Raw genomic sequence first — 19,401 nt, forward strand, 5'->3', positions numbered from 1 at the left:
ATCATTGGGTATGGCTCGGCGTCAGAAGCACCACTGAAAATATTATGTCCAATTCACAATGAAGGTCTAAGCATATACACAGGAGCACTTAGATCCTCACCAGTCCCCTCTGTACAAGTTGAATATAGCGAACTGCCATTGTTTCTCAGCGGGAAATTCATAACCATGAAAAGTGCCTCGAGATTCAAGACTGGGTGATTCATCAACAAAAAATAAATTTGATCAAAGGGATATATTTATAAACAATCATTCAGCACCTTTCCCAATTAGAGGTAATAAATTGTATCTGACATTGAATATACGTTAACTTGCAAATACCTTTAACATTCCAGTTACCACCCCATTGGACATGAATAAAGTAGACTTGCACACGCTTAAAATATTTATCAAAATGTTGCTCATACTCCCCAGACCATCATTAACAAAAAAAAACCATAGATCATATAAGAGGAAAATGTTCACATTACGATTATGCAATATACACAGAAGGGTCTAAATCACTAGTAGAAGGATATGCAGCTGTATCCCAGAATAAGATATCTCGATTCTCTTTACCTGGTAATGTCAGTCTTCGTAGCAGAGATGTGTGCAATCGCATGAGCTCTCAAAATGATAAAGAAAATGTATTTAAATAAATTTGTGATTTTTAATGATTCGAGAAGAGCTAGAGCAGTTGTTCAGAGTTAGTACCCCAAAAATAATATTGTACAGCAGATCGGATTTAAACTTCACAAATTGTATAATAATGGAAAAAATATTGAAATATGTTGTATCCTTGCCCATGTAGTGGATAAGGGATAAGGAGAATATTCTCTTGATAAAGCAGTTAAATAAGCAGTCCACATGTCAAGAGCAAAATTAAACGTCTCTATTAGTGATTATATAAGGTATATAAACGATTATTATAAGTAAATGGCAAATATATATGGAATAAGGAACTTATAAAATGATAAAAGTAGATGAAATCTGTATTGGAAAATGGAGTTCATCATATCATAGTGATAAGTAAATATGAAGCGTCTTCGAATAGGCTATACTCGTTTGATACATGGACACTTAATAAACAGTCAAACATGTGTTGGATGAATGTCCAAAATATAACCGGTTAATATAGATTATCAACTTTTTCAAATAAATCAATGAAGGAAATGTCACTTTTACAATCAGTAATTCCAATTGTAATATTCATGAATTATAATTTAATTTATAAAATGTAAAAGAAGAGTAAATAATGAAAATAAATTTTTTGTATATATATATATTTGGAAACATGAGCGATTGTTTTTCAATGTGTGCATGTTTTTTATTTTAAAGGTAATTTTATTTTCATTCATTCATCGTCATGCCAAATAACCAATTTGGTTTCATTGCTTGGCCTATGGTCTAGACATGGTATTTCATCCTTATCCTTCTGGCCAGCCCTATTTGAACTAATAGTCAGCTCAGTGGTTTGGTTAAACTATTTTGATATATAAGAAAGTAAAAAAATATGTAATATACAACTCACTCGCATTCACCTTCGCATTATATCTATCCAATTCAATTATATATATATATATATATATATATATATATATATATATATATATATATATATATATATATCCATTTTGCTGCTCAGTTAAAGTAAAATCTAGTTAATCATCATTCTCTCTCTCTCTCTCTCTCTCTCTCTCTCTCTCTCTCTCTCTCTCTCTCTCTCTCTCTCTCTCTCTCTCTCTCTCTTCTCACTTCATTTGTCCCGCTGTGGCGGGATCACAAGCTAAGAAAACAAGTAGCAAACCACCCCCCCCCCCCCCCCCCCCCCATTACCCTAATCACTCCAGCTGCCAAACCCACCCTCAGTCACACTTTCCTCTTTACACTACAGAATATGCAGGACAATTGACCTACCTACACAGAAAAACAAACAAACAAACACAAAAAACTCAAAACACATGTACTTAACCAACTCCAGGCTATTCTCTGCTGTCTGCTGGTCGAGGTCACGGTGAAACCAACAAGACGACGACCACAGCCAAGAACCATTACCCAATAACAACACAACACCCAAGGACTACAATCCAACAACTCCACAACAACCAAGGAACACAACCACAACTCAACAACACAGCAACCAACCAAGGAACACAACCACAACCTAACAACACAACAAACAACCAAGGAACACAACCACCACCTCACATATAACAACAAAAACTCATCACAACAAAAGACCACAGCACAAACAACACACAAAAAGCAATACACACCCCCTCTAACAACACCAACAACAACCCTCGACCATAACAACTCGCATATAATAACAGGAACTCACATACAACTCAACAAAAACCTCATAGCACAACAACTCTTAAGCAACAATATCAAACTAACAAAACAACAACTAATACAACAAACAAAACACAACTCAGCTGACTATAATGACACTACTGGCTGTCACAGGCTCTAACCCAAGACTGACCAAAGACTCACTCAAAACACAGAACTCTGTCGATTTCCTTTGCAGCATCAAGGATTACAGTGGCTGAACGCCGCCTTGAGCTCTGCATTGATAATATAGAAAAGTGGGCTGAGGTTAATGGTTTTAGATTTTCTGCCAGTAAAACAGTAACTATGCACTTTTGCCGTATAAGTGGAATCGACCCTGATCCAGATCTATTTATTCATAGGCAGAGAATTCCATGTGTTGGTGAAACAAGGTTTCTTGGTTTGATTTTTGATAGGAAGCTGCCTGGATTCCACATCTGAAATATATTAAGGCAAAATGCTTGAAAGCAATGAATTTGCTGAAAGTCCTGTCTCTCACTTCGTGGGGTGCAGACCGAACTCAGATGTTGAGATTATATAAAGCCTTGGTCTTTTCAAAATTAAGTTATTGGCGTGAGGTGTACACTTCTGCGAAGCCAAAAAGCCTTAAAATGCTCAAACTCAATTCATCATGGAGGAATACGGTTGTGTACTGGAGCATTTAAATCATCTCCCACCGAGAGCATTCTTGTAGATGCTGATGAGGTGCCACTGGACCTTCATTACAAGCGTCTGCTGGTTCGGAGCTGGTATAGATTCCAGAGGCTACCTCAGTCTTTAACCAGCATTTGTATGAGAGATGAAAGGCATTGGCAGTTTTATGAAAATCACCCCAAGCAACCTCATTCAAGGATCGAGATTTTACTAGCAAAATATTTAGTTAGTCTCTCTCTCTCTCTCTCTCTTCTCTCTCTCTCTCTCTCTCTCTCTCTCTCTCTCTCTCTCTCTCTCTCTCTCCCCCCGGAACTTTCCAGTGAGGACATGCGGTCAATATTTTTAGAACTCCTTGCAACATGATAACTCTCCTGCAGTTTTCACAGACGGCTCAAAGTCAGATGCTGGCGTCGGCTTTGGAGTAACCTTCCCTGATTTAGAGAGAAGTGGCAGTTTATCACCTGTTGCATCGATTTTTACGGTAGAATTATATGCAGTTTTAAAGGCTTTAAAGGAAGTTTTAATTCGGAATGAAAATAATTTTATTATATAGTGTGACTCAAGAAGTGTTCTTCTGTCGCTGGAATCCTTTAACCTTTTAAACCCTCTGATTTTAGATATATTGGAATGGCTGCTTTTACTGAAAAATAGAGGGAAAGAAATAAAAGTTCTGTTGGGTGCTTTCCCATGTTGGGGTGGCTGGGAATGAGAAAGCTGACCAACTTGCAAAGTCGGCCGTAACTCCCCAGAACCCACAAGATGCCTACTACCATATCAGGATTTATATCCTCTAGTAGGTCAGAGCTGTACTATGGCCTTGACTGTGAAACAGTTGCTGATTGAATGTCCCAGATTTGGGAATTTGAGACATCGGTTCCTGTCCAGGAGTCGTTACTGAGTAGGTAAGAGCAGTTATATAGATTTATGGGGGAGGTGGGCCTCCTCAACCAAATTTAAATTATACATACATTGTCAATGTAAGAACTTACATATATGAACAAAATTTTTATATACATTTATAGATATTTTTATATGAAATTTATTTAAAATAATTTTTTCTATTTAATTTATTTCGGTATCAATTACCTAGATGTTGTGACGCTAGGTTCAATAGACATAATAAATCAAAATCTATGCAACGTAAAAGCACCATACAAACCCACACACACTCAAATACTGTTACCTCAGCTAAGTTATGCCATAAATATATATGCTGTAGTACTAGATTAGCATATCCAGTAATGTGTTCTTAGCATAGATTAATAAATAGTACCATTGCCAAATTTATGCTTTGATGACTCATACAACCCACGGCTACAAAACGTGTGTAATATCTTTGTCACCAGATTCGTATATTATCGGTAATACAGGCAAGTATAGGACCGTCAATCTAGGGGAAAAATAGATGCAGTCAAGCACAAGTTGGTAGAGTAGCCATTTACGGTTTTGTGATCATTGGGGTCGTACAAATAACATATCAAACGTTTACCATTTTTTAAATAGTGGATACAGGTGATATAAGACGGAGGACAGAACTGCTGGAGAGAGAGAGAGAGAGAGAGAGTATACATCTTTTTCCATTATCCTATAAGCTGCTATATTCTCTCTCTCTCTCTCTCTCTCTCTCTCTCTCTCTCTCTCTCTCTCTCTCTCTCTCCGACTAATATTAATATTGAATAGTCAGATCCAACAATATTTAAGGCTTTATATAGAAAATATGATAACTATTTAAAACAATACGATGTAATAAGATTTTATGATAATTATTTTCAAAAAAATATATTTCTTAAAGCAGAGGATCTCAAATATTTTCATCAGATTAATAACCAAACAGGAATAAATTCAGTCTCTCTCTCTCTCTCTCTCTCTCTCTCTCTCTCTCTCTCCTCTCTCTCTCTCTCTCTCTCTCTCTCTCCATATAATTCATTATCGCATTTCTTTGCCTGATTACTGTAATTTCCCACCTCTCATTCAAACCAGTCTAACTATGTAGTGATTGTGTAAACGTGGGCCACCTTCCAGGGCAAGAAGGACTATTTTGTTACGAAGAACTTGATTGACTGGAAGTAAACCCACCGTAAAGTCCACGAATATTATAATAAACTTTCATTATAAGAATATCGATAATTACGAGCTTCAAAGGAAGATTAGGATGATAACAGTCTCCTGAAAGATCTTAATTATTCCCGGCAATCATACATCTTCACCTTTACTTTCTGGTAAGGTGTCTACTCTATACTATCGAAACTTTACTTCGGCTTTTGGCATTTCAGTAGTAGTCTCTTTCATAAGTCGTAAAATTTTTTATAAACTCTTTTGAGTTACTACTTAGTGGAGCTACATGACTAAATCTAGCGAGTGGGATGTATCCTAAATATATAGGAGCTAAACTTAATATACTAATGTAATTATTAAAAGTCTGCAGGCACGAAGTAGTTCAACAGTAAAAACATCTCTAAAAGCTCCTCAGAAGGTCCAAGCAGACTTGTCCCGGTTATATCTCAAAACTTGCACGTAATTACAAGTTTTAACATGTAACCTGTATAAATGTGCTTTGTTTTGCTTGGTTTCTATATACTAATCCCAATTCCTGGTCTTATTAGTCTTTTTGTTGTCATAGCCTATTATTAACATGATGGTTGGATCAACTGTCCTTTAATTCTTGATGAACGATTGCAGTCAAACGTCAATGCACAGTTTGCTGGAATATTAAGCGATTGTGAAATACTACGTCACTTAAGCAAGTCCTTGTATTGAATACTTGAGAGAAAACGGCATCACTCAGGGGGCGCCCGGGATTGAACCAGGGACCTCTCGATCTGCAGTCGAATGCTCTACCACTGAGCTACACCCCCTTGTTACACGCGTGTACCTGTAGGCGAGTTTTTCCGTAGGTGTCATCCTTCCACCTGTAGCGCCCATCCTCGCTTGCTCATCAAAGGTGGTATCATATCATCAAATATATAATCCTTGTTTTATATACGCACTTAATGCAAATATAAAGTAGGCTAATCATGCATCTCTTGATAAGACGCAAAGTTCTGTGCCCATAACTATAAGGGACTAAGAATTCTTTTAGTTATGTAACTTGATGTGTGTGTCTTGGTGTGGGTGTAGTGTTCTCAATTCCTGAGTATGTATACATGTGTGTGACCGCATCTTTGCAGGCAATGCGTTTATCTTAATTAGCCATGTGAATTTATTCACTATTAAAATACTCTTGCGTCTGAAATACAGTGATTCCCTTATTAAAGTACTCTTGCTTCTGAAACAATTATATCAGATTATCATTCACTATTCTTGAAAAATAACCAATCCTAATAAACTACCCGTGAAAGAATATTTTACGGGTAGGTAATAAGATAAGAAAACTTCATCTTAAATTTCTTTCACCAAAATCTCAATTATTTCGGCATACCTCCAATCCTGCCCAGAAACACTTTTGTAGTACTTACGTTAATAGGAGTAACATAATTATATGGTACATAATGTTTTATTAATGGATATGTTTGTATGAGATTATATATATATATATATAGATATATATATATATATATATATATATATATATATATGTCTGTCTATGTATACTTATTAAAATATTATGCATATTGTGTGTACACATTCCAATCATATCAAGTTTTTTATTCCACCGCAGATCGAGAGGACGTTTCAAGAATTTCCAAATGTTAAAGCCACTGCAAAATCTTTTAGTAATAAGTTGTGAGTCCATATAAAGGATGAAAGTTAGCCTCTAAAATGATGCACGCGTTCAGATAGAGATGAGAGCAACCCTAGCACACGGAAATTTTGATTAATGTAGTATTACTTACCACTCAAGGAATGAGGCATTAGGATGGACAGAAACGCTGTTGATACATTCATCCTGTAACTCATAGTAATGCTGCGCCTGCGGAAAAAAAGGGGGGGAGGGTTGTGTTTAAGATAGTACAAATTGGTTTATGTTTGCCGGTGAATTAATGATGGGTTTTCAAGGGTAAGAAGAAATCGGTTAGAAAAAAACATCATCAGAGAAACCACCCAGCTTGTTTCAGTTAGCTACGATGAGTAGGAATTTAGAAATGTGTAAAGTTAAGTGGCATAAGTGTTCTTTAACACGTGGGGTTAGAGCTCTGGATAGAAGGGCAAGAGATCTCGGATCGGATATTGGGCACTCCCAGAGGGAGTAAGGACAAGTTTCAGGTCCAGGAAATTCTTAGAGAGAGAGAGAGAGATAGAATCTGGCATTGTCCTTGCAAAGCTTTCTTGTTAAGACTGCTCTATCGGCTGCCAGGGAAATAGGATGTCATTTACCTATTATAATCATAAATATGTCGCCTGCAACGCCATACAACGGAAAAGGTCCATGTGAAATTCTGCCACTCGTGTATTTCTGTGCTTTGCTTCTACGTTCATATCCAAATAGGTCAGGCTATTCCACTTTTTTTCTTTTTTAACTACGTTAAGGTCTGTTTTCTGCTGGGCGTAATGCGAATGACAAATCTGTGGACAGGTTTTCCACTTATTAAAACGACTCTGTTTTTTCCAATTTGTTCCAATTTTCAGTAACTTACTGTTTTAACATCAAAACTCCACAACCTTCAAGATTTCTGAATAATGTTTCAATATATGGAATTTAATTAATAGATAACAACGTTCTACTCGTCCAATAGATTTAGTTCATCTTCAGTTTAGGCAAAACCAACCCCATGTGGTTTTGTACGTTTACTTAAATTTATGACTTACTACTCTTCCTTAATGACTTAAAATTGGTGGTGGGCTAGCCGTTCGACCTGACTACCAACTAGCTATTTAACAAGATATGACTAAAATCTGACCAGACATAATTAAGGGAAACTGATTAAAAAATCTCCAGTTAAATTTGAAAGAAACGTGGGGAGAGTTCATACTCCATAAACACTGCTAAAATTTTAATCTGAATTCTTCAATATTTTGCCTGCGAGCATTTCTGTTTTGCCAGGGAAATTCTGATATTACTGATAATGGTAGTGGTTATGACTTCTTTTTCATGATTCCTAAGATTTACTTTAAATTTTTTTTATCCGCTAAATAATGATATCGACAAAATGATTCAGTATGAAATGAAGTGTCAGTGTCAAAGACCAAAGAAAATTGCTAATAAAATCTCAGAAGCCAAGATGTCATGAGAAATAGCTCATAATTTGATAGTGTATGATTGTGGCCCTGTGGTTAAGTAGTCAACTGCCTGAGGCGAGTAACTCATTTCCACTTTAGGCATACAGTGAAATTAATTTTAAATAATTCACATGGAAAGCATTAGTGGTGGCATACTTCACAGAAACTATTGCTTTATTAAACCACGTAGATTTAAGTAAAAAAAATTCTCTCTGGACATCTACAACGAAAACGTTGAGAATTAAAATGGGCAGAATAGTTTCTCCTCTCTTAATACAACTTCATCGTCCAAAGTACAACTTATTGATTGTTGATAAATTATAGGCATTTCGGTGCGCATACTAACTTCAACTTGCCTTGACGACCAATAGAATATCTATATTAATGAATTTTGCCTTAACAGTATTATCATATGCAATTCCTGTGGCTGTGACTATCAATACAGTAAGTGTTCCTTCATGTTATTGCTATAGATTACGAAATTCAAGAGGTTGTGATTTTTAGTTTTAAGTGAAATGATAAACATTTAATGTGTTTGCCAAATAACTTTTAAGAGAACAGTGGAGCCAAATAACTTTTAAGAGAACAGTGGAAAGGTTCGTGTTTAATTGTCACTAAAGTGTAATATCACATTGTACATAGAACACCACAAAACCAAAAGAGGAGCAGTTCTAAGTTTAGAATCAAGGGATTTCTAACTTATCATATAAAAACCACTTAATTCTGCTTTCCTCTACCACATATAAACATTTTCTTTTTGATAAGTAAAAAATGATAGTTTATAATACTAGTGTAAGAACACGAAGTAAAGCTGATTGAAAACCATTACCTCAGGTATATAGCACACATCGTGAAGACGTTCCCATTGATGTTACTTTTATAGTTTTTATGATTCTTTGCATGTGTGTTCGTTCGTCGTAAGATATGAAACGAAAAAAGATAGGAGAACACAGGTGCCTAAGCAGTAACCTTTAATGCCATTTTCAGCATTAGTTATGTTCTATAACTCATACTGTGGTACACAATCTACTATTAAAAACACCAACAGCCATTTAAAGTGGCGAATTGACAAATATATTTATACATAAACGTACTGAATCGAAATTTTCATTACACAAATGCATGCGTCTTTCTTAACCTATAAATTGCGTAGCTACAAATTCAAAGTGTTTCTTATGCAGAACAGGTAGCAGCACTTTAAACATTATTGATAGCGTTGATTAGTTTTTCATCAATATTCATGCCTTATTCTTTTGATGCCAATACATAGCGTGCGTGCATTAAGCCATTTTTAAGCGAGTCCTCTGAAAGGTCGTAGATAGACTTAAGATGGCTGAAGAAGCGTTCATCCGAGGCATTAAGAGCGGCATTTTAAAGGCAGCGATAAGATTGTTGACATCACTAGATTCAAGTTAGGGTAACACGGTAATACTGCAGTATTTTTCCGACTGAAAATAATGTTCCAGTACTTCGTAGTATTATATTGCCTGATAATTCCTCATCCAAATCATGTTTTTTTGCCCGCTCGACATAACCTCCTCGTCAGCATATTTGCTCAGCTGTGGAATTTCACTAAACAAACACTATGAGATTGATTGGTTGATTTGTAGATCCTAGATAGGGGAGGCTCAAGAGGAGCAGAACGGGGGTTAATACATGATATATAACTTCACATGTGTTATCATCTAAAGAAAAATCGAGTTTGTATTTGTAATACACAGCTTCTACTAGGAATGACCGACCAGCCTTGTAAAAAGGTGTTTCTCATTACTGACCAGACCGGATTCCTTCAGCTTACGTATTGTATCTCTCCAATATAAATGTTTTCATCAGAAATAAACGCACCGGAAAATGTTGGGTGTCATGGATTCAGAAGTGTGATATATTATATATATATAACCTTCATGAAATTTTGAAATCTGAAATGCCGGACGCGTACTCGCCAGGGTTGCCAAATTATTTTGGGAAAAGTAGCCTATACTAGCTTCAAAAGTAGCGGATTTGAAATAAAAGTAGCCCAATGCTGAAGTCTATGATAACACTGTAAAATTATCAAACAAGACTTTTACTGAAATATATTTATATTGATAAATAGAGAGATAGATCAACCTTAGAGACTATCTGTGAAACTTACCTTCAATATGATATATTTTGCTCAAGGGTGCTATATTTAAAATGCTGTATCTTCCCAGATGGGTGAAAATTCCAACTATTTCTGTTGAACTAAAAAGGCTAAACTTCTTGTTTTCTTAGAAAAATAAACTTTCTTTCCACTTGGTATGACATGTTGAAAACATAATAAACTGAACTCAAAATGCTTGAATTGTTTAAATAAAATAATTTTCACTTAATGGGGAAAGGTTAACAAAACTGAATTACTTCTTATTAAATGGGGAATGGTTAACAAAACTGAATTACTTCTTATTAAATGAGGAAAGGTTAACAAAACTGAATTACTTCTTATTAAGGAATCAAAATTTTCTCTGCGACTAGGTTTCGAACATAAATTCATTTACTAACTCTTCCTCATTTTCATCACTCTCTTCCTGTTTATAATTGTATATTGAGGAGTCAAAATTAAGCATAGCCCTACTGGGCTCAAAAGCTACACAACATTTTCCCGATAATTCAAGGTTCGTTTTTATTCTTAGAATTAATGTCAATAACTCTAGTATTAGTCGGTTTCGTAACTTGGTTTTCACTGATGTAACACGTGAAAAAACACGTTCTACAAGGCCTTTAAAGCAAATTCTGCGAGATCCCTCCGCACAAATTCTCCTCCGGCATCTTTCACTGTATTTGCGATGGCCCATAACATTGATACTAGATGGCACATTACCATTACAGATGTTCTTCCAGTCAAGGGTTAATATTTTTCGCCACTGGCTCTCGATATCAGTGATTTTGGATTGATTAGCTAGTTCAAGTGGCAACTCAGAACATGGAGGGCGTGTATGATTCAGACAAACAGATGGTGATAAATTCTTAATTTTCTTTAATATTTCCCGATTTTCTGGTAATCGTTTGATTAACTCTTTGGAAGCTCTGATAAGGAAGGCATGGCATCGAGATTGGATGTTATTAAAATCTTCATCTGAAATCAAATTATCCTTTATTTTGTTAGCCAGTAAGGAAGAAAATTCATGCCCGAAGTCAACTTTATTAAGAGGAAGAAATGATGAAGTTAAGGTCATGTCTGCCTCAAGTTTTACAAAACCAGGATGAAGCACTCTTCTGAGAATTGTAAGCGTAAAAGCTTCAAGTTCACTTAGAAGGCTGCAATGGTCAGCTTCTTCTTTTTGAAAAAGAAGATTTAATCTTTCAAAATCATTTAAGATAGGTCTCAAGAAAATAAAATAAAGTTGATTCAAGTGATCAGAGAACATATTATGAAGCTCTCTTGCAGAATACCTATCGTGTGATGATGAAGCAAGCTGAAAGTGGGTTTTCAACGAATCCCATTGATCAAGAACCCTTTTAACACTATTGCTCCTGGCGAGCCAACGTGTACCTGACAGAGGGACTAATTTTAATGGTTCTTTTCCATCGTTGATAAGCTTGTAGATCTCTAAATATGCTTCTCTTCTTAAAGCAGACCTATGAAACCAATTATACGTTTCTCGTAACATAATCAATATGTGAAGGTAATTCTTCTGAAGCATGACAGCATGCCAAATGGAGAGAATGACACGTGCACTTGATTAAAAGCAAATTTGGTGTGTCTTTTTTTTCATTAATACGTAAACTGATTGGTGACGGCCACAAAGTTTTGATGCTCCATCAGTTCCAAAGGCAATACAGTGTTTTAAATCAACATCTATTTCCCGAAAATAATTCTTGATGTGCTGGTACAGAGCTTCTGCTGTCGTACTGGTAACTGGAATAAGTCGAACAAACTGAGAAATTAACCTGCTGTGTTTCTTACTATAGTATCGAACGTATACGCATAAGTGTTTGGCACAAGCAATGTCTGTAGACTCATCTACGATCAATGAAAAGGGTATGTTTTTTAGGTCAGATACCAGGTCATTTAAGAGCTCTGGTGATAATACCTTCTTAATAAGGGCTGTGCATTTTGTTCTATGTAATCTCATTGTATCTGAACTTGAAGTGCATGGGATAGTATTCTTTAAAATGTCACATAAATGATCAACAGTATGAATAGAAGAATGACAAGCAACATAAACTGCAAGTTTAAGCTCTAAGATTGTAACTTTCTCTACCTTTGAAACAGCTTTAAGGCTAGGTTGCTTAGGACATACTGTAGACATGTTTAGCTTGTGTTTTGTTGCTTCACCATGCTTTTTCAAATCTGTTTTATGAGCTCTTACTACCGATTTGCAAACTTTACAATAGGCCTTTGTTTTGTCAGTCATAAATTCTTCAATCCATTTTTCAAATAATGGATCCTTTAACCAGGCTGCTTGAAAAGCCTTATCATACTTGGCCCACTTCCCCATTATAATATAATCACAATAACACGTCCTTCTACGGAAATATCAAGATCGCCCAACAGGCCAGTGTATCCATGAAATCCATGATTAGTTCATACTGGTTATAGACATGTGTGAAACCAGAGCGCTCTACTGCTTGACAACGAGTCCACATTTCAGATAGGCAGCCAAAAGAATCTTTGAACTGACGGTTGGCGCCATGATGCTAAATCTGATGTACCTAAATATCTTGCCAATTTTCCCTTACCGCCGTGTAATTGCCAGATTACCTTTACCAAACTACCCTGATTACCGCACATATTGCCAGGAAAGCTTGCGCAAACTACCCTGATTACCGTACATATTGCCAGGATAGCTTGCGCAAACTGCCCTGATTATTGTACATATTGGACATTTTTCTTTATCCTAAAGCTCTGATTACCCTATTTTAGGTATTTTACCCTAAAATATAAACACTGCTTGTGTTTGTGTGACTGTATGGGTAGTATCGAAGAGGAATAGGCTAACGCGGCAGGAACAATGCAAGTAAGGCTCGGTTGTAAGGTCCTATGCTCAGTAGAACGTTTCAAAATCTTTTCAAAAATCACCCTAATTCCTCCCTCGACGGTTCTACAGTAAATGACGTACTGTAGTTCTGTATGAGTTCACATTATTGAAAATTTTAGATTGAAACAAAAGTGAGTGATAGGATTATATGCACTATTAACTTAATGTTCTTAAAGAGGTTCTTATGATGAGAGATAATAGAAACTTTGTCGACTCGACAAGCACTTACAGGCGAATATCATCATAAGGTCGAAAGTATATAGATTGGACTTGACATTCCTTTAATCCTTGATAAACATTTAACCATGGGCTAGGAATATCCGAAGGTTCCGAGACCTTAGTTCCGAAAGATGTGCATAGAAATAAGTTAATAGAGTTAATAACCAAGCAGTAAAGTAGAAACGAAAGAAAGTATCATATTGTTTTCCAACAAAAGTTCCCATTCCGTGTCATTCTAGCCTGCGTCGTAAAAGTGTGCAGTTTATTTTTTTCCGTGTTTTTCCGCATGAGTACCATTGGATCTCTTGTGATTATGATCATTAAACAAAGCGAATATGGTATAGCCAAAAGGTCATGCCTACTCGGTTTTCGTCCTTTGAGCCACTACTTGTTTTCAGTTTCGGTGACCTTTTGATATTTTCTGGCGTTTCGCATAAGCCAGTGAACGTGTTTTTTCTTTTTACATAGGATCAGTCCGATCTGAACAGTGGGCCGCCTTTCGTTGTTGCCACATGTGTATATAAATGCATAATGTATGCCATTTTTTCGTCATTTCAAACTTGTGCTATTAATATTTTCTTCTGGATTAAAGAGGTCAGCACGTGCCGTTTCCATTTCCTTACGAAACAACAGGAAAGGAGAAATTGGAACTTCCTTTTCAGATTAATGACACGGCTTTCATATCAAATAGCTAAATCTTCTTGATAGAAAACTGTTGCAGAAAGCCATCTTCGTTAAGATGCTTTATTCAGTTCATGACCAAATTCCTTATTGTACGTTTACTGATAATACTATTAGCCTTTATGATTACTTTTTCCCCATTTCATTTATTTGATCTTCATTTATTTGGTCTTGGATATTTGTTGGCTGTGGAAAAATTTTGTTGACTGATGTATAACGTGACTAGTTTTATCTGGAGACTTTAAGCAATGAAAGAATAACCTCAGTGAGGTGATGCCATTTTAGTGTATTTGTAAAAATACTTATAATACTGAAAATAACGGCTGTATCAGTAGTAATAATGGAGACATTATTAAAGAGAGCTATGACACACAACTATTGTTGATAAAGAAAATGGTGGTGGTGCTGATCTGGAATGGAAATGTTTCTGAAAATAACTTGTGTTGGCCTAATTTACGCTTCCGTTTGACATCTGTTAACGACGTTATAAGACTTGGTTGTACAAGAAGGTATGTCTACACAATGTATGCATACATTGTATGCACATCACATCCGTATTTGAGAGAGAGAGAGATAGAGATTACATGAATATATCGCTGTTCGAGCAATCAATCAATCATCACCACTGGTAATGGGCATTTAAAAAGTATCCAATATTAATAGTTTGTTTCTGCTCTGAAATCTCAAAATGCCAAAATCCTTCAAATCCTTAACAAAGCCTTTGTAGTTGTTGAGAAAAAATTTGCTCGAGAATATTTGCATGCTGTGGCAGCGTTCGTTATTTACCCGAATCTTTTTGGGCTAGAATGTACGTATGACATAGTAGTAACTCTTCGGTCTTTCGTACATTAGGGAAGGTTTAATTATATACCGTTGATTTAGAAGTCACAAAGGATTGAGAGAAAGCAGTGGATAATGGGAAGGCAAAGATATGAGTTAATGCAACATTTATACAGCTTCTGCTATTTGGCCTCTCCAGCATTTCCAAATCCTTACCGCGTCGTAAGTTCTTGGTATTAAAAAGAACGCAGGTAGGGCACAGGACACCACTCCGAGGCATTGTTCCCACGCGTATACTAACCGACATCAGAAAGATACGGGTTAATAACATGCTAATGAATGTTGGCAGAGAAAGAAAGTTAACTAGCCTGGTCCGTCAACAACAAAAGCTAACAGTTACCTAAATAAGTAAAAGCAACTGATTCCGATCAAAAGTGCCAACGTGACAAGTATCGTTGACATCCTGATGTGTACAGCAACTTCTGTCAATGTATTATTGTCGACGTGACGCGTTCCCCCGACATCCTAAACAGTCCTCCAGGAGGGAGTGTAGGATGGTTAGGATAGGACAGGCTGGTGGTGGTTTGTCTCACCACGTTAGAATTCCCCCTCTCGGCCGGAAGTTGAGAATCCGCCAGCCTCATTATCAGCGTAACAGAATGACTATTGTTTCCGCAGTGCGCAGGAAATACCACAGATACAACAATTTTCAGAATAATTTGCCGAATACGCGAAGCCACGAACGCTACATATTACTTGATTTCTTAGGCTGGGTCGCGTATATGTATAATTTTGAGAGATCCTCTCTATATCTCCGTCTCAGATGTTCGAGAGCTTTGAAAACATACTGTTGCGGATAACTCTCTCTCTCTCTCTCTCTCTCTCTCTCTCTCTCTCTCTCTCTCTCTCTCTCTCTCTCTCTCTCTCTCAGAAATTTGAGATTCGTAAAAAGCGTGTTTACCTGATTTTTTCTCGGCATGAACCTGCTAATCGCAACACTGGTGACCGTCGTCGTTGCGTCGCCAGATCACGTAAACAAAGCGAATTCCAAAAAACAAAGAAAACGAAGGTACGTCAGTATCTCCAAGAGAGTATTGTTTGTCATGGTGAGTAAATTCCTCTTACTGCCGGTCGGTCATTTAGTGGTTAGGTAACAGCCGGTGGTGTATTGCCGGTTGTAAAGAAAACACGACACTACCTAAACCGCCAGCCACTGCGTCAGTCGTGTGTGTGTGTGTGCTTGCTATGGAAGATAGAAGGGAAGGGGGGTGTGGGGCTACGTTTCATTTACTTTTTGCACTAACACATATTGATATCCTAAGTCTCTTTTCAATGCCATGACGAAAATTTTTTAACTTGGGACGTGGAAATCCAAAGGTTGCCATTAAGTGAAATAAAGTTGTTTCACGTTTTGGGGTTTGCGCCAGCAAGAATGACGAGTTTGATTTCATGTGCTTTTCCATACTCTGGTCATCGTACTTTCATGTTATCATCTGCCAGTTTCATTGTTTAGATCGCCACTTCCTTAATGCCTCATTTTACTCACATTATTACACCACATTCCTCATAAATTTCATTCCATTATAATTGTAGTAATAATTGCCATAACTTTAACTCTCTCTCTCTCTCTCTCTCATCTCTCTCTTCTCTCTCTCTCTCTCTCTCCTCTCTCTCTCTCTCTGTCAGTGTTCTCACAGTTAGAGCAATTTAAGACACGAGGCACCGTGGGGAAGACGGCACGAGCTCACTTGCCCTCGGGCCAAGAACGTCTTGGGAAAGAAGAATCTTGGCTCGTGCCTTCCGCTATGAAGCGCACGCGCCATATTTTTTGTTTTTTTAAATGTCTTCTTATTTTTTTTCATTTTCGCGGGCTACTGATGAAATAATGACTTTTTCTGTCAAATGTATAATGAGGATGTTTATTTTGGATTTTGATTGTAAAACTCGGAGAAAAATGAATTAACGCATGTTTTTGTCACGAAGTCTTTTGCGTTATTTCATCTTCTTTGCCATATCAGATACATTTTTGTAGTGATTGCACTTAGACAGCAAACAAGAGTAGTCATTAGTACATGAATAAAATCCCATTTGGCTTTGAACACGCCTTGAGGTCTGCTTGAATTCCAGATCAGAGGAGAACGGCGCGTGCCGCTCGCTGGTGCTACTACGCAAGAAGGAGCTCGCGTGTTTCTTAAATAACCACCTTCCTCCTTCCCCCAGATTATGTCTTATTATATCTTAACGCATCGTCTCCCAGGGTCACATCTCGCGGCGAGAAACTACTTTCCGGCTATCCTGTTCTCTTAAGGAGCAACGGGAGCTTTGGAAGAATCGTGCTACTTAGACGGTTATCGACAGCTGGATTGAAGACGACGAGTGGCATTCCTGTTCTCGTGATCAGGGTTTTATTTTTACTTTTATTTTTTATTTTTTATTTTTTTGTTTTTTGTTTATACTATTAAGTTTTATTTTCTTATTTTCTCTGATGCTTTTATGAATACGTGGCGGTATTTTCTCTTTCCATATTGTATGTGTCGAGTGCATATGGCCTGGCCCTCCGTTGAAATAATGATGATAATAAAAATAATAATTATATTACTTTTATTAGTATTATGCTAGTGCTTGTTTCGGTGAGAGCTCGCGCGCCCATGCTCTCGAGAGATGCGAAGCGAAGTCATACACTACATGTTTACAATCAGTTATAAAAAAGCATGAATCAAATTGTAACAATAAAGACCCTTTAATTACGTTGGCGTAATTGAGGTAATTACTCCGGCTACATAATTTCTCTTGGATCAGGTCAATCTGGGGCCGATGTCCTCTCGATGAATACAAAAGAAAGCAAAAAAAAAACCTCTTTGTTTAAGAGATTGGCGCAACGGAAGGGCTCAGTTCTACACCTGCTGTATTTGAGAGTACGTTCATAAATGGTAGAATCCCGACGCCCTTGCAGTCACTTTGCTAATGTTGCTGTAAGTGAGAATCACTACAAAGAAGATCCGGTCCTTTTGTGCTTCAGAGAGAGAGAGAGAGAGAGAGACAGACAGACAGAGACAGAGAGAGGAACTTTTACCACAAGTGTCTGACTACAATTTAAATGTTACTAACGAAGGTTTAATGACCTGTGAATCTCTCTCTCTCTGTAATTTGTACAACGAAAGTCATCAGGAAGCAAAATCTATTGCTAAGGAAGTAAATTTTGCGTTATCTATAGAACCTGTTCTAGTTTCATCGTAAATGTATCTCTCTCTCTCTCTCTTCTCTCTCTCTCTTCCTCTCTCTCCTCTCTCCCCTCCTCCTCCCTTCTTCCTCCCTCTCTCTCTTCACTTCAGAACTTTATGCGGTTTTTAATAATTATAGAATTATAAATTTAAATTATTTTTATATATTATTATAATAAATTATATAAAAATAATTATAATATAATATATTAATTTATTAAATTATTATAAAAATTCTTTTTTATAATAAATTAATAAAATAAAATATTTTAATAATAATATATATAGATATAGATATATATATTATAATATATATACTATATTATATATATATATTAGTATATATATATATATATATATATATTATAATATATATATATATATATATATATATATATAATTCTAAAGAGAGGGGGGGGGAAGAGAGTGCCAAGGAAGTAAACTACATTTGCATGCATTTGATTTAAATACAAATACACTACAATGATGCACTTAAAGTAAACGGCAAGCAGTCCTCCCCTTCTTTCACTCCTCTCTACCTCCTGCCCTCTCTCTCTCTCTCTCTCTCTCCTACCAGTATTCTCTCACGCAGCCAAGGAAGCGAGTCGCCCCACCTGCTGGTGTGGGAATAACAACGATCATTTGTTACGTGAGAGGCGCTCTGTAAGGTGTTCTTGTCGAGTTTGTCTCTCTTTTTGTTTCTTCCACTTTTCTCTTTTTTTCCTTTTTTATGGTTCCGTGTGAAATGTTTGTCACCACTCTTTCGAGATGTGTGTTGTCATGACATCCAACTGAACAGTAAGAGTAGTAGTAGTAGTAGTAGTAGCATTAGTAATAGCAGGACAGTTAATACAGATTGGAATAGTAATGTAAGGACCTATAATAGCAATGACAACTGGACAACAGCAACAGCATTTATTATTCTTACGACAACAACTCATATCGGTAATTGTCATTCTGTAAAGGTATAAGATTCCTAACTGTAAAGTTAATGAATGACTGATCAATGAATGGAAGTGGATGAATGGACCAGCAATGGTCTGTGCTTTGATGAGCACAGTCAGCTTTGCCGAAAAGAGGTGAATATGTTCAGTCTATAGCCCAGAAGATATCATTAGGTTACAATCTGTATGGGGGTGTTGTAAACTAATGGGGTTTTGACATTTTTATAGCTTTTCACAAAACTCTGTAAAGCTGTATCTGATGTCGGACACCTTTTGTTTTACTCATTTTCTCAAGTTACGCCTAGAGATTGTGAAGTTGACATTAAACCTATCGGCTCCTCAGTGGTTAGTGCCGCTAGTGCATTACGTACTAAAGGTTTGTGGCGTTCCCATTTGCCCCTAGCTGCTGCCTCTCTGGTGATAGAAGTTCACTCT

The 19,401-nt window shown here is 36.7% G+C and overlaps 1 non-coding gene across 1 annotated transcript; it reads right to left on the reverse strand.

Annotated features, from left to right (window-relative positions):
- Positions 1–5,747: 5,747 nt before the first annotated feature.
- Positions 5,748–5,819, reverse strand: Trnac-gca (transfer RNA cysteine (anticodon GCA)). Its single transcript has one exon. It is a non-coding gene; the product is annotated as a tRNA-Cys (tRNA).
- Between the last annotated feature and the right edge of the window lie 13,582 nt (positions 5,820–19,401).

Source organism: Macrobrachium nipponense, chromosome 39 (assembly GCF_015104395.2).
Source record: "Macrobrachium nipponense isolate FS-2020 chromosome 39, ASM1510439v2, whole genome shotgun sequence".
Classification (NCBI taxonomy): Eukaryota; Metazoa; Arthropoda; class Malacostraca; order Decapoda; family Palaemonidae; genus Macrobrachium; species Macrobrachium nipponense.